Source organism: Sus scrofa, chromosome 8 (assembly GCF_054392235.1).
Source record: "Sus scrofa isolate SSC_HxYL_T2T_F1_AM1 chromosome 8, Sscrofa_HxYL_maternal_Yorkshire_Landrace_v2.0, whole genome shotgun sequence".
NCBI lineage: Eukaryota > Metazoa > Chordata > Mammalia > Artiodactyla > Suidae > Sus > Sus scrofa.
Window position 1 is genome coordinate 45,466,160 of NC_139390.1, and position 27,941 is coordinate 45,494,100.

The following is a 27,941-nucleotide window of genomic DNA, read 5'->3' on the forward strand; positions in this document are numbered from 1 at the left end:
CCAGGTTGGCCATCTCCACATCTTTGCACAGCCTAATTATTCAGGTTCCTGATCTCTAGTGCCTGCCGACTTAAAGGGAACAAAGAAAATTAGCACAACAGGAGAGATGGACTGAACAAGTCACAAAAGGAAGCTTCTTTATGATCTTCATTGTCTTCTGTTTTGGTTTCCTGCTTCTTAGTATTCTCAAGTTTTCCTATATGGAGAAATGGGAAGAAAGTCATCTGTGGCTCCAATAATGTATTATTATAGAAATGTTCATAATGCTAATAGGAACCTCAGAAAGGAGAAGGAAGGACCACTCAACCTCTGTACTTCTCACTGAAAAGAACATCTTCATCATCCTTCTCATCATCAAAGCTGAGACCATTTATTGATGGCATTGTATGTGTTAGGCATTAAAATCAGCACACCATACACATTTTATCATTTAATTCTCAAAACAACATGACCTAAGCATTTTTTTTTTTTATCTTACCCAATTTGTCTCTGAAGAATTTGAGGCATAGTTTGGTTAAGCCTACACTTGAACCAGAACTGGGAGGGAGGTCTGTCTTGAATCTCTATCATAAACTGCCTTTAAATCTTGACAACATATACCTGAATTAAAGTTCCAAGGAATACTTATTTATAGCTTGGAGTGTTTATCCAATGGGCTGACCTTCCCAGGGTGTGAAAGAAGAAAGTAAGTGTAGTGGTTAGATGTTACTCACAGATCTAAGCAAACTTCATGAGCTCTGACACTCCCTGTGCACACACTGGACCTCCATGAAAGCCAAATGATGGTTATAGTTTCATTCTGGGTCAGTTACTCTCCCTTTAACCTATTTTTTAAAAAGCCTTATTAAGATATAATTCACATGCCATAAACTTGGCCTCTTGTATAGCACGCCATTCAGTGATTCTTCAAACGTAATCACAGAATTGTGCAATCTCTCATCTATCACCACTATATAACTCTGTAACATTTCCATGTACAAATTCCCAGCCACACCCCTTTTTTCCCTTCCCTCAGCCTTTGGCAACTTTGGCCTGCTTTCTGTCTCAATGAATTTGCCTTTTCTTGATGTTTCATATAAGTGGAATCATGTAATATTTTGTGGCCGGCTTCTCTTATTTAGCAAACTGTTTTCAAGTTCATCCATATTTGTAGCATGCATCCATATTTCATCCTTTTTATTGCCAAAGCCATTTGTTTATCCCTTCACTAGAAGATAAATATTTGGGGTGTTTTTATTCTTTGGCTATTTAAGAATAATGCTGCCATGAACATTCATGGATATTTCATGTGAACATATGTTATTATTTTTCTTGCATATAAGTCTAGGATTGGAATTGCTAGGTCATATGGGAACTTTATTTGGAACATATTGAGGAGATGCCAAATTGTTTTTCAAAGAGGTTGCACCATTTTCCATATTCACTGGTAGTGAAGGAAGGTTTTCATTTTTCCACATCTTTGCAATACTTATTGTATTGTCTATCTTTTTCTTTTTCTTTTTTTTTTTTTTTTCTTTTTTTTGGCTGCCCCGTGGCATGCACAGTTCCCAGGCCAGCAATCAGATTCCAGCCAGAGCTTTGACCTATGCCATAGCTGCATCTGGATCCTTAACCTCCTGCAGGCCAGGATGGAACCTACGTCCCAGTGCTGCCCAAACATTGCTGATCCTGTTGCACCACAGTGGAAACTCCTGTATCTTTTTTATTTCAGCCTTCCTTCTAGGTAGGAAAGGATGTCTCACTTTGGTTTTGATTTACATTTCCCTAAAGACAGACTGCTGGACATCATTCATTATTGATCAGCCATTTTCATAACTTCTTAGAGAAGTGTCTATTCAAATCATTCAGATGTTTAAAATTGATTATATGTGTACTGTCCTTTATACAGTAAAATATCTTTATAGTTGCCTTTCTTGGGGCTCTTTATTCCTTTTTTTACCTTTACCAATGCTATTTATTTATTAAGGTGGATTTGCATTTCTGTCCCTTGTCCTTCCATTTCTACCAGAAGGAGCTCTTTTAATATATTTTATAGGACAGGTCAACTAATAAAGAATATTTGGTTTTTGCTTATCTGAGAATCTACCAATTCTGCCTTCATTTGTGAAGGATAATTTTGCTGAACATAGGACTCTTGTATGACCTTCTTTTTATTTCACCTTGAATATCTTATCATATACCTTCACACCTACTTACTCTTGTTGAGAAGTCAGCTATTAATCTCATTGAAGCTCACTTGTAATTAAACAGATTTTTCACCATGAAATTTTTTTTTGAGCTTTGAATCTGTAAAATTTTACCATTGATAAGAAAGTTTAACCGTAGTATTAGATAGGTTCTTAATCTTAATTTTAATTAGGATATAGAATTTATGTACCCATTATTGCAGTGATCTTGAATCATTAAGTTGGTGCTTTAGAACAAACTCACTAGATTGAATAGACTCATGCTATTCAATTCTTGTATTTAGGCAACTTTTTTTAACAGAAGCTGAAAAAGTCTGAGGAGAGGTAATGCATTTTATATGAACTTGATTATGACTCAAACATAATCTCTAGTCACAAACAATTAAGAAAGCCTGGTTGAAGCATCCTCTGTCTTATACATATATGGGTTTACTGGCCTTGTTTACCAATTACTAGGAGGTACTAGAACTCTGATTGCTATTGTCATCTGGAGTCCATCAAGTTCAGGAATCTCATGCCAACATTCTTTCTTTTTTTTTTTTTTTTTTTGGTCTTTTTCTAGGGCTGCACCCACAGCATATGAAGGTTCCCAGACTAGGGATCTAATCGGAGCTGTAGCTGCCGACTTATGCCAGAGCCACAGTAAAGTGGGAACCGAGCTGCATCTGCAAACTACACCACAGCTCAGGGCAACGCCAGATCCTTAACCCACTGAGCAAGGCCAGGGATCGAACCTGCAACCTCATCGTTCCTAGTCAGATTCATTAACCACTGAGCCACAATGGGAACTCCTCATGCCAACATTATTTCATGGAATTGTTTCCAAAAAAACAAACAAACAAAAAACCCTGGAGTTCCCTGGTGGCTCAGTGAGTTAAGGATCTGGCATTGTTACTTCTGTGGCTCAGGTTACTGCTGCATATCGCAGGCATGGCCAAAAACAAAAACAAAACAAAAAAACACTATTGGGAACGCCTTCTCTAATTTGTGTTTTGATGTAACTTTCAGTGATTCCTTAGCCTGAAATTGTTCCTTTTTCCTGTCTGTCTGATATTCTGAATTTTAGGAGAGGGACAGGACAATTTTTACATCAGAGTCCTTGCTTTTCAGAAAAAGAAAGAGATTCAAGAAATGGTTACTGAGAAATAACTACATTCTCTGTTTCTCCCATATCTTATTGTACATTGTTCTCTCAATAAACTTTTGTGAACACATTCTCCATTTTGAGAATAGAGGAGAGGAACATCAGAGAGGTCAATTAACTTGCTCAAGATCCCACCATTAAGAGGAAAAGAGGAGTTCCCCTTGTGGCTCAGTGGGTTAATAACAGGACATAGCATCCGTGAGGGTGCCGGTTTGATCCCTGACCTCACTCAGTGGGTTAAGGATCCGGTGTTGCCACAAGCTGGGGCATAGGTTGCAAATGTATCTTGGATCCATGTGTCTGTGGCTGTGGCATAGGCCTGCGGCTGCAGCTCTGTGACCCCCTAGACTGGGAAATTCCATATGCCATAGGTGTAGCCCTAAAAAGAAAAAAAGAAAAAAAAAAGAGGTAAAAGAAGCATTCCTAGGTTTTGTTTAGTTCCAAGTTCTACTCTTCTTGCTGCTCTGAGAACTTGTAGGAAGAGAGGTGGACTTGTTCCCACTGCTCCCATCTCCACCTGGCATGAAAATCCAATGGCCATGCACTTGGTTTTTCTTCAGGTGCCCAGTGCCCCAGATGCTGCCTCACACATTGTAGACAGTCTCTGAATGAGGACTGAAAAATCAGCACCGACAATAGATTTAACATCTCACTCTTTGACATACCTCTATGTTTCATTCTACAGAATAATAGCTACCATTCACAGAGACTTTTCTTTACAAGCTTTTGACAGAAATTGCTGATTGGCCTGCATCTTTGGTCCTAGGGCCGTTTCTTAAAATGAAACAACAGTGAAAGACTCATTGAGCAAGAAGTGTGGTGCATATAATCTATGGCAAAAAAAAAAAAAAAGATAAGGCTTCACCAAGGTGCTTTGCTCTGTCTGATGAAGAAGCTCACTGCCTAGCCCTTGCCTCTTTTTAATTAGTCTCAAGGTGCATACAAATTAAAATTGTGTGTCAGTGAAGTTACGGAGTAATGGAAAATCCAGGACCTGCAATTACTTGCAAATAGTGTCCCTTCCCAGAAGACCAAGGGTGTGGGATATGTCATTCAGAAAGGACATATGGGTGCCACATTGATTGAAATGGAAAAAGCTGGGAAATTACTATGTATAAGAGATCTTGTAAGAAAGCAGTTACCATAGTAACGGGTGGCCTCATAGACTGTACTGAAAGATGGGATTTATTGCAGCATAATCACAAAGTCTTTTCATGTGTATCCTTCCTAGGACGAACCCATTTAATGTGGCTATGTGAAGAAAATTATCCTGCTTGCAAAGGACTCCTCTCTTTAATATATGCTGATTAAACTCTAAATATCAGTATTTGATGTGAAATTGTCTTTGGTAGTTACCTTTCAGAGACCTTGTGTTAAAGCATTCCATGTGAAAATCTAAATATTCGATCAGAATACGAAGAGGAGAGACTATGTTAATGTGTTGTGTGCTTTGTCTACATGATCTGGCTTTAAAAATACATTAAATTTTGCTAAAACTGTTCATTGAATTGTTGTTATTCAATCATCTTTTTTTTTTTCCTTTCTATCTTTGAGCTTTCCTTGGAGTCAAATTCATAGCATTCATCACAGAATGGTCACAATGCTTTTCCTCTAATTAGGTTATTTGCAGCAAGCTTGATTATTCAAAAACGCATTTTGAAGTGTACCTTCATTCTGACTATTTTCATTTTGAAGAGGTAAGTTTCAGTTTTCACAGAGCAAATGAACTTTTAAAATCTAGAGCCAGACAGCACATAATTCACATTATGTGCACATAATTCACAATGACTGTCCCTGGATCATAACCTTATAATTATGCGGCTGAAAGCCAATGATTTTGTCACTTGCTAACAGCAGAATGGCTCCAGGGAGCATCTTCTTCCTGTGTTTATGCTGCCTGACAACTTGCAATATGTTCTGCCCACAGAAGTCGCTTTTCACAGAATGCTGAAGCTTTCCTTCTTTTCCTGTGATTTAACTAAGAGTAAAACCCATCTCAGCTCTGATTCAGGGACCAAGGGTTTTAACCCCTGCCCTGCGATAGACAGTGATACTAAGTCAGACAGCTGCTTGATCATCTATGGGATTCACCACGTAATACTGACACCCAAAGTTCCAATTCCTCTTCCCTAAGGCAGAATGACATTTACCTTCATAAAACAGGCTTTCTGTGAAGTTTAAACTTTTCCATTAAATTTAAATATTATGGCTTTATACTATTAAGGTGGCTCATCTTTAACCCCAAGAGGAGATCTTTAATTCTGAACTCTTCAGAATAATAAAAATTCAGCTCAGCATCATTTGGCTGAGTCATCTTAGTGAGAAATCTGGTGGGTGATTTCTTAAACCAATAGGGAGAAATGTCAGTAGTGCCATCTTGGGAAAACTTGATCAACCTTAAAGCCCCTAATCCTCCTAAAAGGGTGTTTCTCCTCTGTCCCTTAACAGACTCCTTGAATGAAAGATCTGGGTAAATCCAGAGGGAAGTGGGAGTTGCATGTGGTTCTGTGTCCTGAATGAAGCCAGTTCCCATCACACCCTGTTCCTTGTTTCCCCATGGAGAGATGTGTAGAGTTCACATTCACCCTTCTTTTTGCCTCCTTTTTGGTGAGACTCCAGGTCAAATTTTAATTTGTACAGTACTTATCCACTCGCCCCTCATTCAAGTTCTGTCTGCATTCTCCTGGCCCTTCTGGAAGCAGCCTAGAGGCTAGCAGGTGGCCCAGGAAGGGCTAGAGACGAGTTTCAGTATTTTTAAAATGTGCAGCTCCATTCACTGTCTGATTTCTTTTTTGATGATAAGCTGTCTGTAATTTTCAATCTGTTCTCAGGATTTTGTTTAACGTGTTATTCAGCTACAGTGAGACTGCTTGTCACTCTCTGTAAGTAACAAACTAGGGATAGGTGAGTGAAGACATTTTGCTAGCTCTTCCAGCCTCTTTTCAGGACAGGCTTGTTTGCCCAGTAGTAAAGGGAGCTACATTCCTGAAGCCTAGTCACTCTGCAGCCCCAGGGCGGGGGAAGCATCATCCCCTGGAAACATCTCTACACCTCTTTGATTTCTTTTCCTAACTCTTCTTTAGAAATAAAAGAAGTAAAATGTAGGGTAGCATGTCCATGCTGACAAGAAAAGAAACTATGTAATTATTTTGCTTAATGCCAAAGGCAGAAATAGAAGTAGAAAAGAATTTACCCTTTTTTTTATGAATTGAAGTATAGTTGATTTACAATGTCATATTAGTTTCAGATGCACAGCGCAGTGATTCAGATATATATATATATTATATATTATATATTATACATGTTATATATTTTTGTTTGTCAGATTATTTTCCCTTATAGGGTATTATAAGGGAAAATAATATTATAAAATATTGAGTATAGTTCCCTTTGCTAAACAGTATGTCCTTGTTGGTTATCTATTTTATATATAGAAGTATGTTATTTTTGTTCTTATAGAGCCTTTGCCTTTACTTGTCTAAGACAGGATGGAGCAGATATCTCTGAAAAGAAGATGAGAACTAAAAATAGCCAGAACCCACAGAACAAATTGACCTGTGGTGATGTTTACAAAACAGGTAGTATAAGCAAATAAAGGCAAGTGAAATAGAACATGGGTAAGGATATGCACTGGACATTCTGTTTCCTGATTTGCAGCATAGCTACCGAAGATGAAGTTTGGGATAATAGGGTAAAATAACTTGAAAATTTATGGCACAGATAAGCTTATCTACAGAACAGAAACAGAGTAACAGAAGTGGAGAACAAACTTGTGGTTGCCAAGGGGGAAGGAAGGGAGTGGGATGGACTGGGAGTTTGGGGTTTGAGGATACAAACTATTGCATTATAGAATGGATAAGCAATGAGGACCTGCTATATGGCATAGCACAGGGAACTATACGCAATCACTTGTGATAGGACATGATGGAAGATAATATGAGAACAGAGTATGCGTGTGTATTTATATATATATATATATATATATATATATATATATATGACTGGGTCACTTTGATGTACAGCAGAAATTGACAGAACATTGTAAATGGACTATAGTAAAAATTGGTCAGCAAAAAAAATAAATAAATCATAAAAAGACATGGCATTTAAATGTAAGCAATAGGCAAAATTTGATTGCATTATTGATAGAAAGAAAAAGCAGCCATAAATGTCATTATTTGGACATCGGTCATTATTAAAAATTTGAATTGGGAAAACAATATAATTTGGTCATATTTGTGTTAAATTTCCTAAATGTGATAATTATATTATGTTTTATTAAGGACAATATCCTGCCAGATATTTAGAGGTAAAATTTCATGTGTCATTATGTCTTCAAGTTAATCAACACCTTCAATTCATGGCTAGATAAGTACACACACACACACACACACACACACACACACACACACACACACACCATGATGGGAGAGAGAGAGAGAGGGAGAGAATGAAATTCTGTGTATACAAAACCTTAAAAATGACAAATGTTTTCAGGACTTTGAAGAATAAATTTTGCTTCAATAATTATTAAAATGATGAAAATATCCCTTGCTTCAATAATCCACAGAACACTCATTTAAAGTTGGGACTAATTTCCATGAGTACTGTTTGTGTGAAGAGAGGAATAACAATCTGGGATTATTCTTTTTATGTTTGTTGGATATTTCCATATATATTTTACTCACCATTGTTTATCTCATCTGTTTGTGAGCTCCCTTTTTTTCATGATTAGATTATATTACAATATATTGGTTTTTTTGAATTTTTTAAATTACTCAATGAATGTTATTACATTTATAGTTGTACAACAATCATCACAAACCAATTTTATAGCATTTCCATCCCAAGCCCCCAGTCCATCCACCCAACCTATCTCCTTTGGAAACCATAAGTTTTTCAAAGTTTGAGAGTCAGTATCTATTCTAAAAAGAAGTTCATTGTGTCCTTTTTTTAGATTCCACATGTATATGACAGCATATGATGTTTTCTGATGTTGTCTCTCTGTCTAACTTCACTTAGCATGGTAATTTATAGGTCCATCCATATTGATGCAAATGCTGTTATTTCATTCCTTTTAATGGCTGAGTAATATTCCATTGTGTATATATACCACATCTCCTTGATCTGCTTCTCTGTGGATGGACATTTAGGTTGTTTCCATGTCTTGGCTATTGTATATAGTGTTACGATGAACATTGGAGTACAAATATCTTTTCCAGTTATGGCTTTCTCTGGATATATGCCCAGGAGTGGGATTGTTGGATCAAATGGTAGTTCTATTTTTGGTTTTCTGAGGAATTTCCATACTGTTTTCCACAGTGGTTGCTCCAATTTACATTCCCACTGACAGTGTAATAGGGTTCCCTTTTCTCCTCACTCTCTCCAGCATTTACTGTTTGTAGACTTTTTGATGATGGCCATTCTAGCTAGTGTAAGGTGGTACCTCATTGTGGTTTTGGTTTGCATTTTTTTAACAATTAGTGATGCTGAACATCTTTTCATGTGTTTTTTTGGCCACCTATATGTGTTCTTTGGAGAACTGCCTGATCATATCTGTCCATTTTTTGATGGGGTCTGTTTTATTGTGTTGATTAGTTTATACTGCAATATATTGATTTTTATTATTGTTTATTAATTCCAGTTTTTTCTGTTCTCAGTTTCTAATTTTAAGATTTACTATAGTTATATTTATAATTTTATTAACCCCCTCCTCTCTTTCTCTTTATTTTCTTTAACATTTTACTAGCTTTTTGAGTAAGTTTAAATAAGTTGTGTTCAGTATTTTTACTGATATAAATACATAAAACTACTAACTTTTCGATAAAGTTCCCATTTAGTTATATCTCTAGGTTCTGATATTTTTGTCTTTATATTCTGAAATTTTGCTTCAATATCTCCTCTTTTAATCAAGACATTTAAGAAAATTTTTTTAGGTTTCATATTAGAAGAGGCATTTTATTATATGATTCTGTCAACAGTTTTTGTTTTATTGAATTTTGACTAGGAAGTATTTTCTGAGTTGTTTTTGACTTCTCTTAATTTAGCTTTCTTTGTGACTCAATGTTTTCAATTTTCACAAGATTCTTGTGTATAACATAGATTTAGACTATGTTTTGTAATCTGAATTAAAAATCTTTTGTCTCAATAGGCATGTAAATCTACTTACATTTAAAATGAATCATATTCATCTTTTGTGGGGTTTTTTGGTTTTTTTCTTTATAGTTATTCAAATAATTTTGCACTGTGGGCTATTTCTTTTCTCTGTATTTATGTGTTTGTGTGTGTTTTCATTTGTTTTGAAAAGTTTTTATTCTGTTTTGAAAAGTGTTGATTTTTAAGTTCTTATTCTTAATAATGACATCTTTCTCTCAGTTATCAAGTTTTTAAAGATTATCTTTATTAGTTCCTTAGGATGAATTATGCTAAAATGACATATTTCCTTTCATTCTTTTTCTCTGCAAGCACACTATTTTGATAAATAATATTGTTTTTCTTGATCTTGGACTATGTGTTCTATTCTACTGCTGTATTTTCTTTGGGGCTTAATTTTTATTTATGCTGGATTTCTTTGCCTATCTTTTATGTGTGTCATTTTCTTTCTAAATATCCTATACTTTTCCACTTTATTTTATTATTTTTATTTCTAGATTAGATGTCTTTTACTGTGTTTTTCCTAAAATCTGTTTTCCTTTGTGTTCTTGCAATATCAACTTTGTTTTTTTATGCTTTTTTTTTCTTCAATATTTTTTTTTTCCTGTAACTACCAGCTTGCATTTTATTTCCTTCTGTTACCTCAATACCACTTTTGGGGTTTTTGTTTTTCTGATCAGTAGTTTTCAATAAATATTATTATTCTATTAAGAAGTTTTAAATTCTATTAAGTAATTTCATGGCAAAATATTTGAAGTTTTTTTTTTTAATTGAAGTATAGTTGATTGACAATGTTCTGTTATTTTCAGGTGTATGGCACAATGATTCAGTTATAAATATATTCTTTTCAGATTCTTTACCCTGTGCTATACAGTAGTTTCTTGTTGGTTATCCATTTTAAATAGAGTAGTGTGTATTTGTTAATCCCAAACTCCTAATAAATTGGACATAATTTATAATTGTTCCATGGCAATTTTTTTTTTAATTTTCATCAAGAGTTATTTTTCTGATCTTTTCAGTGTTTGGGTTTTTTTTTCCCCCCTTTTTGGTATGTATTGTGGGTGTAGTATCAGACGACATTTCAAAATTTACTGTTAAATGAGTTGCATTTCCCAGAATCCACCGCCAGTAAAGAATTCCCATGGAGAGCAAGGGTCCAGAGTAGCCAGCTGGGCTTCCCAGTGTCAAGGCCTCCTGATTATCTGCTGATGTCAGTTGGCTTCAGAGAGAAGTGGGTGTCTGGGTAAGACTTTACACTGCCCCGCCTCTTTTGCCTGTTTAAATAAGAGCTGTGTCCGGAAGTCCTCTTCTAGTCCTGCTGCCCCAGTGGATCCTTCCCTCAGTGTTGCAAAGACTAGATACAAATTTGCCCTGTAGGATTGAATGAATTTTGTTGCTGGTACATGCTGAGATTTGCCGATTTGAGCCACTGTCCAGGAGATTTTTCCTTTACCTCCTCCTGGGTCACTCTGTTCTATCTTACCTGCTATTGCAAACCTTCCCATATATTTTTGAGTCTGAAAATTGTATCCTTCATTTAGCTTTGCTGAATATTTGGTTTGGGGCTTTTAAAAAATTCTTCATTGAAATTCCCACTATGGTGCAGTGGGTTAAGGATCCGGCATTGCTGTAGCTGTAGTGCAGGTCACAGCTGGGGCTTAGATTAGATCCCTGGTCCAGGAAATTCCATGTATTGTGGTCATGGCAAAGTAAAAATTAAAAAAACAAAACAACAACAACAAAAAACTTCCTTTTTTTATACAAATTCTGGGAGTAGTGCAAAGATAGTGGTTTATTTTATCTGAAGTCTTCTAATGTTGAATAAACAGAATTGATGGTTAGAGTTGCTTTAAAAATTGTATTTTGATATCCTTAAAACCTCTCTCACATTAATATTTTTTAAATCCAAATTTGTTTCTCTATCTTGGGATTCTAGTTTGGGAAGCAGAAGGTGACTTGTTTTGGCCAGAGCTTCATACGGCTTATAGCTCCTACCATGTACATATGCATGCTGGTAGGGACTTAGCATTCCAAGATGAACAGTTATGAAAACATGAAATGACTTTCCCTGGGCCATAAAGTAATTATCTGACTTTACTAGCTGTCAACATTGCCAATACAAGATGTGAACATTCTTTTTTTTTTTTTCTTTTGTCCTTTTAAGGCTGCACCTGCGGCATAGGGAGGTTCCAAGGCTAGGGGTCTAATCGAGCTGTAGCTGCCGGCCTACACCAGTGCCACAGCAACACCAGATCTGAGCCACATCTGTGACCTACACCACAGCTCACGGCAACACCAGATCCTTAACTCACTAAACAAGGCCAGGGATCGAACCCGAAACGTTATGGTTCCCAGTCGGATTTGTCAACCACTGAGCCACGACGGGAACTCCTAGAACATTCTGTATGAATCTGAGTCATGCCTTCCTGGACATGTGAGCAGTAAATAGCTTGAAAATCCATCTAGAAATCCGTTGAAGAACCTACTTCCAGTATCTTATTTTCATGCTTAGAAATGGCAAATTTCAAATGATTATGCACAATATTGAAAAGGATATATACTTTTCAAAAAGTATATAATAAAAAGAAAGTGAACATGTCAGTGGTCTGGCTTATGCTGGTGAATTGCTACTGCAACTTAATAATAGGAACCCTAAGCTTACCAGCAGCCACAGGTGATAAGAGAAACACAAATGGTATAACAATTATTATTTGATAAAAAGAGACTTGCCAGTGTTTTAAAAGAATATGATTTTCTATGAGTTCCTTTGTGGTGCAGTGAGTTAAGGATCTGGCATTGTCACTGTTGCAGCTCAGGTCACTGCCGTGGTGCATGTTCAGTCCCTGGCCAGTCCCTGGCTAGGTGTGGATGGGGAAAAAAAAAAGAATACAATTTTCTAGACACTGAAATGTAAAGAAATTTTCATGTGGATCCTTAACCAAAGAACAAGGAATGAGCACAAACACTCTTTGGCAGAAGATTTTTGCTTATTCTTTTATGTGATAAAAAGTTAATTGCTTTGATCTTTGATAAAAGCTGAGGACCTGCTGTGGGGATGTGGTTCCATGAACCTGTTTGAGCAGGAGTGTAGCTTTCACATAAGTTGGGTTTGGTCATTTTCTGCCCCACCCTCCAGGAGAGAGAAGCCCTCTATTCCAAAGCCTGGGCCTGAGAATATTTACTTGCTAATTGAAGTAAAGATCTCTCATTGACAGAGTTATTAAAAAAAAAAAAAAAAAAAAAAAAGCTTCTTGGGAATTCCTGGATGGCTCAGTGGGTTAATGATCCAGCATTGTCACTGCAGTGACTCGGGTCACTGCTGTGTCTCAGGTTCTATCCCTGGGCTCAGGAACTTCTGCATGCCAGGGGCATGGCCAAAAAAAAAAAAAAAGCTTCTCAAATTCTCCATGATGAACAGCCTATAGGTTCTTGTTATTTTAGTGTTGATATATTTAAGTCCCTGAATTAATTCAGATTTTGTCCATGTGAGTCAGCTTCAACCAACACCTTCCATTTAGGGCTGAAGAAGCAAAAAACTGGGGAAGAGAGTGAGTATTTATCAAGTGTTCTGATAACTGTATGAGATACTGGCCTTATCTTAGTTCACTGAATTAACCCAAGGCCTCCTCCCCACCTGTGCTCCCCCTGACCCTGGGCTCATCAGAAGATGTGGGTGGTGATGAGTTGGACAAGATTCTAGGATCAAGGCACAGGAAGTGAGAAGCAGGGCTTCATCCTGTATTCTGCTCCCACTCTGTTCACTTGCCTAGACTTCAGACCTCTCTCACACAGGGTCCCACCCTCTATATCCTTGTTAAAGAGCAGAAGCTAAGTTTATGAATGAGATACATTAAAAGAGGTTGGTAGATGCAAACCATCACATTTAGAATGGAACAATAAGGTACTACTGTATAGCACAGGTCCTACTGTATATATATTACTGAGGCACTTTGCTGTACAACAGAAATTGGCACAACATTGACAATTAACTATAATTTTTTTTAAAAAGTAGTACTGAGATTAGAGTTATTTCATCATGATCAATCAATATTTATTCTGACCATTGAAACTTTGACTCTTATTTATCATGAACTTTACTTCTTTTTGGAGGGTTAAGCAAGAGAAAGAAATCACAAAGATTTAATTTTTGAAATCACTACAACTTCTACCTCCTGATAAGTTCATTTTTAGGGGAATCTGGATTTATCAAAAGAGTAATTTTTAATCTTTTTTTTTTTGACATAGGCATCAGAATACTAAAAACTAGACCAAAAAGGTCAAGCATGTTTTTTTGTGTTGTCAGGAAGATTGTTTTATTTTTGTTTGGTTTTGTTTTATTATTTAAAAAATTTTTTTTGGCTACTCCTGAGGCATGCATAAGTTCCTGGGCCAGGAATTGAACATACAACACAGCAGTGACCTGAGACACAGCAGTGACAATGTCAGATCCTTAACCCACTAGGCCATTAGGGAACTCATTTTTGTTTTAAATTATTGTCTGAAAATGATCATAGAAAATAGCAGTGTGCTTTGTTACTGCTTTTCTCTATTTTTCTTTTTGGAAAGTAATAAATGAAGTATGTTGTAAGAAAAATCTGGGTCCTACATATCAGAGTCTGGAGGGGAATATGAAGATAGAACAGGCTGATGAAGCTTATTGATGGCATAACTTACTCATTAAGGAGCTGATTATTGGAAACCCACTGATAGGGCCATGTAAACACTAATTGATCAGTGGACATATTACCACAGTGCTGCTATGCGGCAGGATACATGATCAAGTCATCTGCATGGATTTCTCAACTTCAACAAGTTAAGCTAAATAAACTAAAAAATCGGTAGCTCCTTGAAGATCCTGCAAGATTGGAGAAACAGATGAGCCACAGCTTACTAGAGCCAAGACTCTCAAACAGAAACCACCTCTGGAACCAGTGCTGATATAGAAAACCTCAACTATAATTGGTGAATTGATGGAGGTTCAGAGCAGACAAACCTGAGAAATATAAAATCTGGGGGGACCCAGTTGGGGAGGGTTTCACATTTTGTAAAGTTTACCTCCAGGAGCTTGACCAGATTCTCATAATAAATATTGGAGAAAAATCTCTTGTGATTCTGGCAGAGGGTGGGGAAAGGAACCATTCTGAACTACACTGGAACTCTCTATTCTTAATAAAGCTGACCCTTAGCAGAAATTAGTCAGATCCTACACTGCTGGGTTATTATCAGAACCCAGCTGACCTGGGAGAAGGGAAATACATGACTGCAGCCCATGCTAGCCATCCTGTCTCACCTAAGAAGGCAGAAAAAAAAGCCCAACCAACACTTGTGAAGTTGATAGTTTGGGACACAGACTTACCAGAGGACTGATAACTAATCACAAAACTACAGAGTGTACTCTCTGCCCCCACAACTCACCTCATATTACTATAGGTCTATTTATTTAACTTGACCAATTTCCTTTACCAGGCATGCTGTGTCCAAACATCAAAAAGCTACGAGGCAGACAAAAAGGCGAAAACACAATTTGAAGATACAGAGCAAGTATCACAAGGGGACCTAGCAAGTATGCTGGAATTTAAAAAACCATGATCAATATTCTGAGGGCTCCAATGAAAAAAATAAATGGTGTGCAAAGACAGATGGGCAACATGGGTAGAGATGTAAATCCTAAATTAAAAAATAAAAATGGGGAGTTCCCCTTGTGGCTCAGTGGTTAACAAATCTGACTAGAAACCATGAGGTTGCGAGTTTGATCCCTGGCCTTGCTCAGTGGGTTAAGGATCCGACGTTGCCACGTTGCCGTGAGCTGTGGTGTAGGTCACAGACACGGCTCGGATCCCGCGTTGCTGTGGCTCTGATGTAGGCCAGCGGCTACAGCTCCAATTAGACCCCTAGTCTGGGAACTTCCATATGCCACGGGAGTGGCCCTAGAAAAGGCAAAAAGACAATAAGTAAATAAATAAATAAATAAATAAAAATGGAAAGCTAGAGATCAAAACGCTGTGACAGATGTGAAGAATGCCTTTGATGGGCTGAATGTGGCTGGAAAAAAAAGTTTCTGAGGTTGATTAACTTAATAAAAACCTCCAGAATTGAAACCAAAGAGAAAAAAGACTGGAAGAAACAGAAGAGTATATCCAAGGACTGTGGAACCACTACAAAAGGTGCAATATCTACATAGTGGGAAAACCAGAAGGAGGGAAGAAAGACAGAAAGGGACAGAAGGATTTTTGAAGCAATAATGACTAAAAATATCCACAACTCAAAATCAGACACCAAAGCACAAATGCAGAAGCTTAGAGAAAATCAAGCAGTTTAAATGACAACAAACAAAAACCCCAGGCTCATCATTTTTGAATGCCAGTAAATGAAAATAAAGGAAAAATCTGAAAGAAGCCAGAGGGAAAAAAATACCTTAACCACAGAGAAACAATGATATGAATAATATCTGACTTCTCCTCAGAAACCACACAAGCAAAAAGAGAATATAAATAAATATTCTAAATGCCAAGAGGAGAAAAACTCACCAAGTTAGAATTCTGTACCCTACAAAATTTTCTTTTGAAAGACTTTTTTCAGGCACACAAAAAGCTGAAGGAATATATTGCCAGTGGGCCTGCTTAGTACAAAATATTAAAACAATTTTTTTGAGAGAAAGTAAAAATATAGGTCAAAAACTCAGATCTACAGAAAGAAAGGAAGAGCTTCAAAGAAGCAATAAGTGAAGGGAAAATAAAAAAAAATGTATTTTTCTTATTCTTTATTGCTCATTTTGAGTTCAGGAAGTCTCATAATTCTTGTTTTCAGCAGTAAAATGACATTATGCTGTGGTACAAAATTTTCCATCTCTTAAAGGTCAAATACGGTGGCCACTGAATATTATCTCTAAGACATAAATCCTTATCTACAAAACATGGCTTAATCACTTAAATCTATCTTGATTGAGGCTTGAGAAGACACTTAAGATATTATGGAATTTAAAGACCATCAAAACCATTTATGAAGACAGCTGTGCTACAGTTGCATGTAAGCAAAAAAAAAAAACAACTCATCAGCAGGGGAGAATGTTGAGAAAACGGTCTGAATGTGCCAGCAAAAACATCTGTTAAACTAAATCATTGTGAGACAATGCAGCTGTATGGAATTAAGGTAAATTTTCTTTAATACCTCCTAATAAACTGTGAAATGGATTGTATCACAAGTTATATAGACTTCTCTTACTGAAACAAACATTAAGCCTCATTTTTAATTCAAAATTATATTTAATGTATCATTTCAGCCTTTTAATAATTAAAAGAGGGAGTTCCCATCATGGCTCAGTGGTTAATGAATCCAACTAGTATCCATGAGGATGTGGGTTCAATCCCTGGCCCACTCATTGGGTTAAGGATCCACTCACAGATGCAGCTCAGATCTTGCATTGCTGTGGCTGTGGCATAGGCCAGCATCTCCAGCTCTGACTTGGACCCTAGCCTGGGAAATTCTATATGTCACAGGTGTGGCCCTAAATAGACAAGAGATAAATAAAAACTATACATAAACAATCTTGGTAGTTTTAGCTTTAGACTGATCAATATTTTAGTTTTATTAACAGATTTATGCCCAGGAAAGACAGGATAATTTAGAATTGTATTGTATTGTATTGTATTGCACTGTATTGTATTTTAATTTTTAGGGCCACATATTTGCTATATGGAAGTTCCCAGAGTTGGATCAGAGCTGCAACTGCAGGCCTACACCACACCCATAACAATTCAGGATCCAAGTTGCATCTATGACCTACATAGCAACTTGGGACAAAGACAGATCCTTAACCCACTGAGCGAGGCTAGGGATCAAACCTGCATTCTCATGGATAATAGTTGGGTTCTTAAACTGATAAGCCACAATGGAAACTACTTTAAAATTTTTAAAGGGAAGCTTCTGATGAATTATTAACGATCCTCTGTACACCCTGCTTGTTCCAGTTGAAGGGAAAGTGAATACACTGCAATACCATATTGTGTTTGTCTTTCTGACTTCACTTAGTATGAGAGTCTCTAGTTCCATCCATGTTGCTACAAATGGCATTATTTTGTTCTTTTTTGTGGCTGAGTAGTATTCCATTGTGTATTTTTTGCCACATCTTCTTAATCCAATCATCTGTGGATGGACATTTGGGTTGTTTCCATGTTTTGGCTATTGTGAATAGTGCTGCAATGAACATGCGGGTGCATGTGTCTTTTTCAAGGAGAGTTTTGTCTGGGTATATGCCCAAGAGTGGGATTGCTGGGTCATGTGGTAGTTCTATGTATAATTTTCTAAGGAACCTCCATACTGTTCTCCATAGTGGTTGTACCAGCTTACATTCCCACCACAGTGCAGGAGGGTTCGCAAAAACCATGAAAAGGACAGTTGATAAAGAGCTGAAGCAAGAAGACAGAGTGTTACCTAGTTGATATGGGTATCAGGTGGCTCGTGTTTTTTTTTTTTTTTCCCCACTGTACATCAAGGGGATCAAGTTATCCTTACATGTATACATTACATTTACATTTTTTCCCCACCCTTTGTTCTGTTGTAACATGAGTATCTAGACATAGTTCTCAATGCTACTCAGCAGGATCTCCTTGTAAATCTATTCTGAATTGTGTCTGATAATCCCAAACTCCCGTTCCCTCCCACTCCCTCCCTCTCCCATCAGGCAGCCACAGTTCTTTTTAGTGTCTCCATAGTTTTGTCTTTTCCACAGTGTTGTATAGTAGGAATCACACAGTGTGCAGCCTTTTCAGATTGGCTTCTTTCACTCAGTCATAGGCAATTAAGTTTCCTCTATGTCTTTTTATGGTGTGATAACCCATTTCTTGTGTGTGTGTGTGTGTGTGTGTGTGTGTGTGTGTGTGTACTGAATAATATTCCATTTCTGGATGGACCACAGCTTATTTATCCAGTTTCCTACTAAAGGACATCTTGGTTGCTTCCAAGTTTGGGCACTTTTTGACTAAAGTTGCAGTCAATCCTGATGTGCAGCTTTTTGTGTGGACATAAGTTTATAGCTCCTCTGGTAAATACCAAAATGTGTGATTGCTGGATAGTGTGTTATGAAAACATTTAGTGTTGTAAGAAACCTCCAAACTAAATTCCAAACTAGCTGTATGATTTTGAGTTCCACCAGCAAAAAGTGAGCATTTCAGTTGTTCTACATACTCACCAGAACTCGGGGTTGCCAATATTTTGGATTCTGGTCATTCTATAAGGTGTATAGTCATGTTTGTTTCCTTTTAATACCATTGGGATATTCTTGTCAAATGGCAACATATTATTCACTTTCTAAATTACTTGTATATTATGAACACCATTGTGTCGCTTGTAAAATCTCTATCGTCTTTTGTGATGATGGAGCCAAATTTGAGATTTAGAGCCTCTCCTTAGACTCCCATACCTGGTGAAAACCACTGGCACAATACTTCCGAAAGTGGTGCATTTTTGCTAAGTGCATTTTGAACTAAGTGAGAGAACTATTTCTTTTCTAAGGAAGATGGTATAATGATTCCAAAGTAGACAAGCCTGTGCTATTTGCCAAACATGATAGATAGCAATGCCACTTCGGAGGAAAAAAGATGAGTTAGAGTAAAAAGGAATTCAAAGTAATTCTGGAAATGAAATCTCCAAGGGGCATACTTCATCTGAAATCTGAAATTTTCAGAAGCCATGGCTTAAAGATCATAGCTTTTTATTAAGACAAATCTAATATCTTTTTAGAAAATTAGCATAGAGATTTTTAAAACAGTGTGTGAAGAGTATAAAGGACAGAAAAGAAATCAAAGACAAGTAGCTAGGAGTCTTGAAAATGAATCTTGTCCCCCAGTCCAGAAGGGGATCCACTAGATATCCTGAATTCTAGACCCCACTCCAAAAAGACAGACCCATGAACATGCCTGGTGCAATCTTTTCCCTGGGAACCGACATGGAGATACCAAAGGAGCACGGGGGTGTCTTGTGCACTGACGGGTGAAATGTCCTTTGAACTAGAGTGGTGTATTAGAGCCAAGTACATTGAGGAAATACAGAAAGAGAGTCAAGGAAAAGAAGCAGAAGAATGAGATAATAAAGGAAAGAAGATCAGAGCCAGAGAGAGAGAAAGAGACAGACAGAGAGAGAGACAATGCCATCCTTCTGTTTCTCATAACATTTGGGGTCTTAGTTCCAGCCCAGCTCTCGGCTTTGGGGACCAGGAAATACTAGTAAATTGTTTGAGAGGATCAATTTTTCTTGCACAAGTTTTACGATCATTATAAACCTGCAGACAAATTATTCCTAAACTAGACAATACAATTTATTAACACTTATACTAATTCACAAAATTTTCTGTCACAGACAATTCTATTATTTTGTATGTTTTGATGTGGGCACCGTTAATATTCAGGTAGCCCAGTGGATACTTGAAGAGCTAAGAGTTAGGAGAGAATTTTAGGAGACCAAGAATCGAGAATTCACGTTGTTGCTCAGGGGTAATGGGCCTATCTAGTATACATGGGATGTGGGTTAGATTCCTGGCCTCACTCAGTGGGTTAAGGATCCAGCATTGCCATGAGCTGTGGTGTAGGTCACAAATTTGGATTGGATCCTGCATTGCTGTGGCTGTGGTGTAGGCCAGCAGATGCAGCTCTAATTAGACCCCTAGCCTGGGAACTTCCATATGCTGTGAGTGCAGATATAAAAAGACAAAAAAAAAAAAAAAAAAAAAAAAAAGACTTTGAATAAGTTTGTATTGCTCATTATATCTAAATTTAAGCTAACAATCATTGATCAGCTATTAAGGTACACCAGCACTGAGCTCAATTCTAAATGTACAAAAAAGCACAAGGCCTGGTGTTCTAACCTTAGCCATTGACAATCTGTTTTGGAGTGAGAAATAAAATATTATCTACAATATCAATAAACAAGGGAAGTCATAGTCATCAAAGATTGCAGCCCCCTCCTGATGGAACTTGGGAAGGAAATATAAACACCTGCCATCTAGCAGCCATCAGACTGTAGCCATTCCCCATGGTGAGCCCTCAGGATGTGAAAGCATAGGATACCGGCCCCAGAAGCTGAGATGCATATCAAAGGAACGATTTCAGTGAGCCCAGACCTTGCACCTTCCCATACATAGAAAAGTGATAAATTACTTAACTTGAGATATCTAGCTTTCTCTTATTAACAGTAACCTTTTGTCCCAACTACCAACTATCTGCCCTTTGTTGCAAAACTTAGCACACCTCCTCGCCTCCACCACCTTCTCAGAGAATTTTTCTCAGAGTTACTTGAGGTGCTGCCTCCCAGGTTTATGTCCTCAGTTTTGCCCACTGAATAAAACATAATTCTCAACTTTTGGGTCATGCATACTTTTTAGTTCATAGGAACTAGAATATACTCATCAAACATTATCCAATACAGTAAGCATCTGATAAAGGAACGGTGCAGATAATGAGTTTGGAAAAAGAAGATGTTGTTTTCAGCAAGAAATTCATTTGTTCAAATACTTAAATTCACACAATAAGTATCTGTTGAGCATTATCTGTAGTGAGCAGATGCCCCATACACTGGGAATGCTAAAGTTAAATAACTCAATGTTCTCAAGTAAGAAGTACCAGAGAAGTAAATGGTTATAGAGCAATCTGCCAAATGTTACAACTCAGACTCTCATATCCTACTGCAGGGGTTAAAAAGAGAAAGCTTCAGCTCTGCTCAGAGAAGCAAAGAATTGCATTGACGTTGAGGAGGAGCTATTTTTGTAAATCAAGAAGAGAGACTAAGACTGTCAGGCAAAAATGAGTGGTAAAAAAAAAAAAAAATAGATGCTTAGCAAAAAAGTGTGTGTGTTTAAGAGTGGGCAGAGTAGGGAGAGACAATGTGTTTAAATTGTAGGTTTTGTTATTATTCATGTATGGTGGAGCCAGCAGATCAAGAGATGGCTGTCATTGAAAAGACTGTCACTCATGGTTCCCAAGTAAAGGGCACTCCAGCCACATGGGGTACAGCAGGAAGTCCAGCTGGAAGCACTGAAGTCCAGCAGGAAGCAAAGGGTTGGGGTAGAGATTGTGGGCAAGAAAGTTTATTGTGGTTCTTGAAGCAAGGGATAGATTGGACAAGACCAGGGAGGCAGCCTAGACAGGTTTAGGATTGGCTAGTATGAATAGTTTCATTAGGCTCTGGGGCATTGGGGCTCTGCCTCCTTGTCTGGCTCTGGGATGAGTAGGGTTGGATGAGTAGGGTAGGTAGAGTGAGCCAAGGGTGTAAGAGTATGATCCAGGAGGTTATTTGGAGGTTGCTCTCTGGATTGCTTGGTATAAGAAAGTGGATTCCTGGCAGATGTTTGCTCTCTCTAGGATATTAGCCAACCCCAGGAAGGGCAGTCCTTCTAGCAGGCCATAAGAATCAAAGCATCAGGAAATTAAGAATACAAAAAAGCATAATTAATATGTAAAATAAGTGATAAAGTCTTGAGCATGGAGCAGAATGCAAGACTTCTCTGCCCCTGAAGTGAGCCCCCAACAGAGGTGCTGTGAGCAGTCTCAGATGGAGAGTATATTGGTAGCAACACATGGAGTTTGGCCCCAGAGCCAGGAAGAGCTGCTAGACATCCTTAGAATCTCCCTCTATTTTCTTATTGTCCTGGCTGATGTCTATTTCCTGGATCCCTTTGACCACTGTCTGTCTTCCTCCTATTGAAACTAGGAGTGCCATTGACTCAGCAGAGATGGGGGACCAGGCTTTTACCAGGTGATCTGCACTGACACATTCCCTCTCTGCCCCTCACCCCTTGGTCCCCTTAAAGAGACAGCCATGGACTCAAGATCAAGCATGTTTACATTTCTCATGTGGTTCCAGATTCTTATAAAGAGTATGAAACTTGTAATTTTTTTTCTTCTTTTATATAAAAATACCACCCAAGTAGTTACTGGGTTTCAGGGGCTTGGAGATCTGTTTATTTTGGAGCTAATAAATAGTAAAGGAATTTTTGCTTAAAGGTAATATTTTTTTTCAGTTTTTATAAAACATACTTGGCATCAAGTGAAAGATAAAAATGTATTCCATCAAGTATGCTCATGGGCTTATCATGCAATTTTGGAGATTGACCCATGCTTTTTCAACAGCATCTTCAATCCTGTGTCTTTAGTCACTTTGCAGTTTTAATCACCTGGCAGGTACTCTCTCTCTTTTGTATCTAGAAAGCCTGAGACATGGACTTCTTCCTTGGACCTGTATTCATTTTTAATCTGTAAAAATAACTAGTACTTACTGGCTACTTCACATTTTTTGTCTCTAAAGAAACAAGGGTCTGTAGGTATGCCTACAAAATTATGGTTTTAATTCCTGGTTTCTGAAGAGTGTCATCATTATTAGTGTTACCTCAAAAGCTTTATGAAATAACTTGTGAATTTTTTAAAATACCTATTTAGTCCCACTGACTGCACCGTATGTTTATTTTTTATTTTTTAATGATTTTTATTTTTTTCCATTATAGCCAGTTTACAGTGTCGTGTCAATTTTCTACTGTACAGCAAGGTGACCCAGTCACACATACACATATACATTCCTTTTTCTCACATTATCACGCTCCACCATAAGTGACTAAATATAGTTCCCAGTGCTATACAGCAGGATCTCATTGCTTATCCTTTCCAAATTCAATAGTTTGTGTCTATAAATCCCAGATTCCCAGTCCATCCCACTCCCTCCCGCTTGCCCTTGGCAACCACAAGTCTATTCTCCATGTCCATGATTTTCTTTTCTGTGGAAAGGTTCATTTGTGCCATATGTTAGATGCCAGATGTAAGTGATATTGAGGCAGAATATTAACTCAGGTAGTGTAGGTGCAGGGGCTCCAATACATTCCTTTAATATGGATATTGATTAACATTTGTGGCTTAAGTGCTCCAGGGAGTAACACCTACATAGGCCTTGTTTTTCTATAGGAAATGCGCATTCCCCCAGGCTTTGTTTACCTTAGGAAATGCGAGAATCTCTAGCCCACTCCTCAACTGATAAAAAAGGAATGAGAGGAGTGGTGACTTAATCTAAGGAAAGAAAAGGACAAAAAAAAAAACCCATAAAACTTTGGGAACATTTCCAACCCTAAAACCCATATTGGACAAGGACTGATATAGGTAATTGAGCAAGGCCAATGGGAGAAAACCATATCTTTCTGGACCCCACGTTGGTACCCCCCAATCTTTAAGAAATAAAAACCCCTAAAGGACAATGGAGAAGGGGGGCTCTTTTCCCTGCTCCCATCCTGTCCTGGGAGCTATTTGCTTTTCCTTAATAAAGACTGCTTGCTTGTTGCCTGTATGTTCCTGGAGTTCATTCTTCAACCGCTGTGAACAAGAACCTGGACTCTGGTACCATCTTTCCAGTATCAGTATCATATGGTATCTGTCTTTCTCTTTCTGACTTACTTTACTTAGTATGAGTCTCTAGTTCCATCCATGTTGCTGAAAATGGCATTATTTTGTTCTCTTTTTTATATACATGATACTCTTACTGAAGTGGATACATACCGTAACATAATAAAGGCCATATGTTTAAAATGCATGTCATATCCAAGGGGAATATTTTAACAGAGTGTAAGAACACAGAATTCAATCCCAAAGAAATGTGTTCTATTAATTATTACAGCACATCTACCATAATAATTTAAATAATTTCTCTTCCCCTATTTTGAGAATATTCATCAAAAAAAAAATTTTTTTTTTCCCTTGTATGTTCCTCACCCACCCCCAAAAAACATCTGCAGCTGTCAGCAGAAGGTGTTAAGTATGAACCATGAGAATAAGGGCATTTTAAGAGGATTTAACAGCTGGAGAGTGAGCACATTTATAAGGATGTGTTTTTCTAACGAGCTTTCTTCATCAACGCCCAGCTGCCTTCCTCACAGTGCTTGGCAAAGAAGAAAGTGAGGGATTTTGTTCAAGCCACACTCAGATTCTTCTCATCTCCCTCCTTTCTTCCCCTCCAAGCCTCTCAGACTGTGGCCAGATGCCACACTGGGTGAGGAGCAAACTGTAGTAAGTGATACTCACCTAGTTCACCCAAGGGCTGTGACTTTCCTGACTTTCTCAGTGGATGCTAATCCTAAAAATGGGTCTGTGGGATTTGTTTCTCCTTGTTCAACTCTTCTGAGGCTCACTAATTAGGTAAATCCTAAATATTAGCACATGAAAAAATATAAAAATAGCAAAAATTTATTGGACTAATAAAAAGAATACTCTACGAGTTCCTGTTGTGGCTCAGCAGGTTAAGAACACTACATAGTGTCCATAGCAATGTGGATTCCATTCCTGGCCTCCCTCAGTGGGTTAAGGATCTGGTATTGCCACAAGCTGTGATGTATATCACAGATGTGGCTCGGATCTGGTGTTGCTGTGGCTGTGGTATAGGCCTCGGCTTCAGCTCCAGCTAGACCCTAACCTGGGAACTTCTATATGCAGCAGATTCAGTCCTAAAAAAAAAAAAAAAAAAAAAACAGAAAAAAACTATAGTAAACACAGGATTTCCTAGGAAAAAGTAACTCCCAACATTGATTCAAGAGAAGTAGCATTATTTGTGGATAAGACTATCTCAAAAATCTAGGAGGAGAATCTACCAAAAAACTAAGCAAATTATTATGAGAGTTCAGTAATACATGATTGACATAATTAATGAATAACTTCCCCATATATGTATGTACTGATCACCATGAAATAAGCAGTGTGGGGGTCATTGATTATTAATCTAGAAAATTCACTTGCATTATCATCCGTGAACACGTATACAGAAATTCCAAAAAGACTAGTTAAATAAATTTTATAAAATTATAGAAGACTCAGAAGAAATTATAGAAAAAATATATTTTTTAATTACAATGGGGATGGTTCATAAATATTTTTAACAAGGAGAAGAACACAGGTGAGATAATGACAATCATTCTAATTTTAGCTTGGTTCTTATTTCAATTTCTCCACATTTCTTTTTCTGCAGCTTCAAGCCTGACCCTTGATAGCTGAGTCAAAAAGAAAAACTAAAAATTAAAAAGACCAGCCTTAAGGCTAAGTGGCAGAAAGTGATTGGAATATGGAATTTTATCTGATAGCTTTCACTATTTCTCTCACATTCAAGCAGCAACATTTTGCCAATAGTAAGGTATAAATGGTGGGTTCTAGAAAAATTTCCACTTGGTTATTTTCTTGGCTAGTAAGTATTAGTAATCTATTTACCGATGGAGATCAAACATATTTTTAAATTTCTAGTTTGCCTTTTAAATAACTTTGAATAAAATTTCATCAACACAGATTTGTGCAAATGATATTTACAATATCTATCTTCCTTTGGTAACTAATGCCTATTATTTCTGACCAAAAGTGGAAACACATGTTAAGTTTCCAAATTTAATCATAATTTTTGATGTGCTTTCATTTCTTTTTCCATGAGTGATTATTGGTAATGCATTATCACAAATATTGCCTTCTTCTTCAAAGGGAACCTCTTGCAGGATAATAAAATAATTTTGCCTCAAGGTGGAGCTGTTATATTTTCATAAGAGAAAAGAACCAGCAGCACTTTAGCCTTATTCTAGAATTTTGTCATAATCCTGAGGGAAAGAGTTTTCTGTTTTATGTTTGAGATGACAAAAATTACTATTCCTCCTCTTCTTTTTTCTTACTCTAGAAAACAATGTTTATCTTAAAGGCACAGTGTCACACCAGTGTCCATTCAAGCTGGCACCAGCCCTTCCTAGGATGTTTGGTCTGGAGCATCTTTTGATTCAGTGGCTGAGTAAAGACTATACATATATGTACATGAATAAGTCAAGACCACAACTTGCTTTATACAGACTTTCTGTGCTTATGTTATAAAAATAGTTTTGTGCGTGTGTCCCCTCTTGGCTAAACAGGGCTATTTTACAATTATGGAAGATTTCCTAATCCATGTAATCCTAGATATATTAAACTTTGACATCATAGTTTCATTTCTTGTGTATTTTTGTTTGTTTGTTTTTTTATTTTTTTGGAAAAAATAGAAACAGTCTTCTCAGTAATTATCAGCAGCAGTAGCAGCTGAGGTAAAAAAATGTCAGCAGAATGAAATTAAGTATTAAGTATGACAAAGCTAATTTAATTGGAGTAAAAAATCAAAACCATTTGAAAATAAAATCTTAAAATAAATATTGTGAGGTGTTTTCATATTCTTTCATATTTTACATTCATATTGGTTTTGAAATAATGAATATAGAATGTAATTTCCACTCAAAAAGTATAAATAACAAAAAACATATTTCTTTGTCAGTCTTTTGTGACTATTCTTAGCTAATGGAAACTCTTATTGAATGACTTTCAGATGATTTTATTTCAGACATTATTCTCTTCTTTAAAGAGGACTGCATAGGTTTCTCACCCACAGTCCTATCCCTTTTTTTGATAGAGAAAAATGTGTTAACTAAAAGGATTTTGTAAACTATAACATGCCACACATTGAGTCACTATTATGCTGTAGTTAATATGCATTCTGCAACATGGCTGGGGCAGCCATAGTGATCATAATTAATATGCATAATATATTTTCATAACTTTCCCAACTATAGAAGAATTTGAGTATCTTTCTATAAAAAAATGGCATGTATTGAAAGCAGCATATCATTAAAAGCAAGCATTTTTAAGTGCCATGTGATATCATGAAAGTCTAGTGTACATATAACGCTTACGTTTTTTGAAAAAGAGCTGGATATCAAAACATAGTTTCTCAATGCCCTAATGCCAAAGCTTCTCAGTGCATTCTGCCTGGACCATGGTTCATAGGGAATGGGAAATGGGTGGGGCAGAGTGAGTGGAAGAGGACCACAGCTTTTCATTTTCTCTTGCCTGCCTGGTCCTTGTCCTTTCCCAGAAGATACAGATGAAACATGTTTGCTCCAAAATCATGTCTAGAAGTGATCTGATTTACACCTTACCCTTATACTCATTATGTTTTTATTGCATTCTGGTTATTAATGAATGTTTAAAAAATCAAACTGGATTTCCATACATGTTTTCCTAATGAAATTATTCTAGTTTTGATCCTGTTGAATTACCTTCACTAGAACAGAACATCTAGGAGTTCCTGTTGTGGCTCAGTAGGATAAGAACCTGACTTGTATCCATGAGGATGCGGGTTTGATCACTGGCCTTGCTCAGTGGTCTAAGGATCCAGCATGGCTGCAAGGTGTGGCATAGGTTGCAGATGTGGCTCATAGCCCACGTTGCCATGGCTGGGGCCTAGGCCCCAACTGGAGCTCTGATTAGACCCCCCAGCCTGGGAACTTCCATATGCAGCAGGTACTGCCCTAAACAAGATAAAGAAAAGAATATCTAAATCATGCCATAGAAATTCAAGTCTGAATTATTGCACTGCTATTTACTTCTGGGTTGCTGAATCACTCCTAATGATGCCTGTAGTACTTCTATTACAAGGTTCAATGT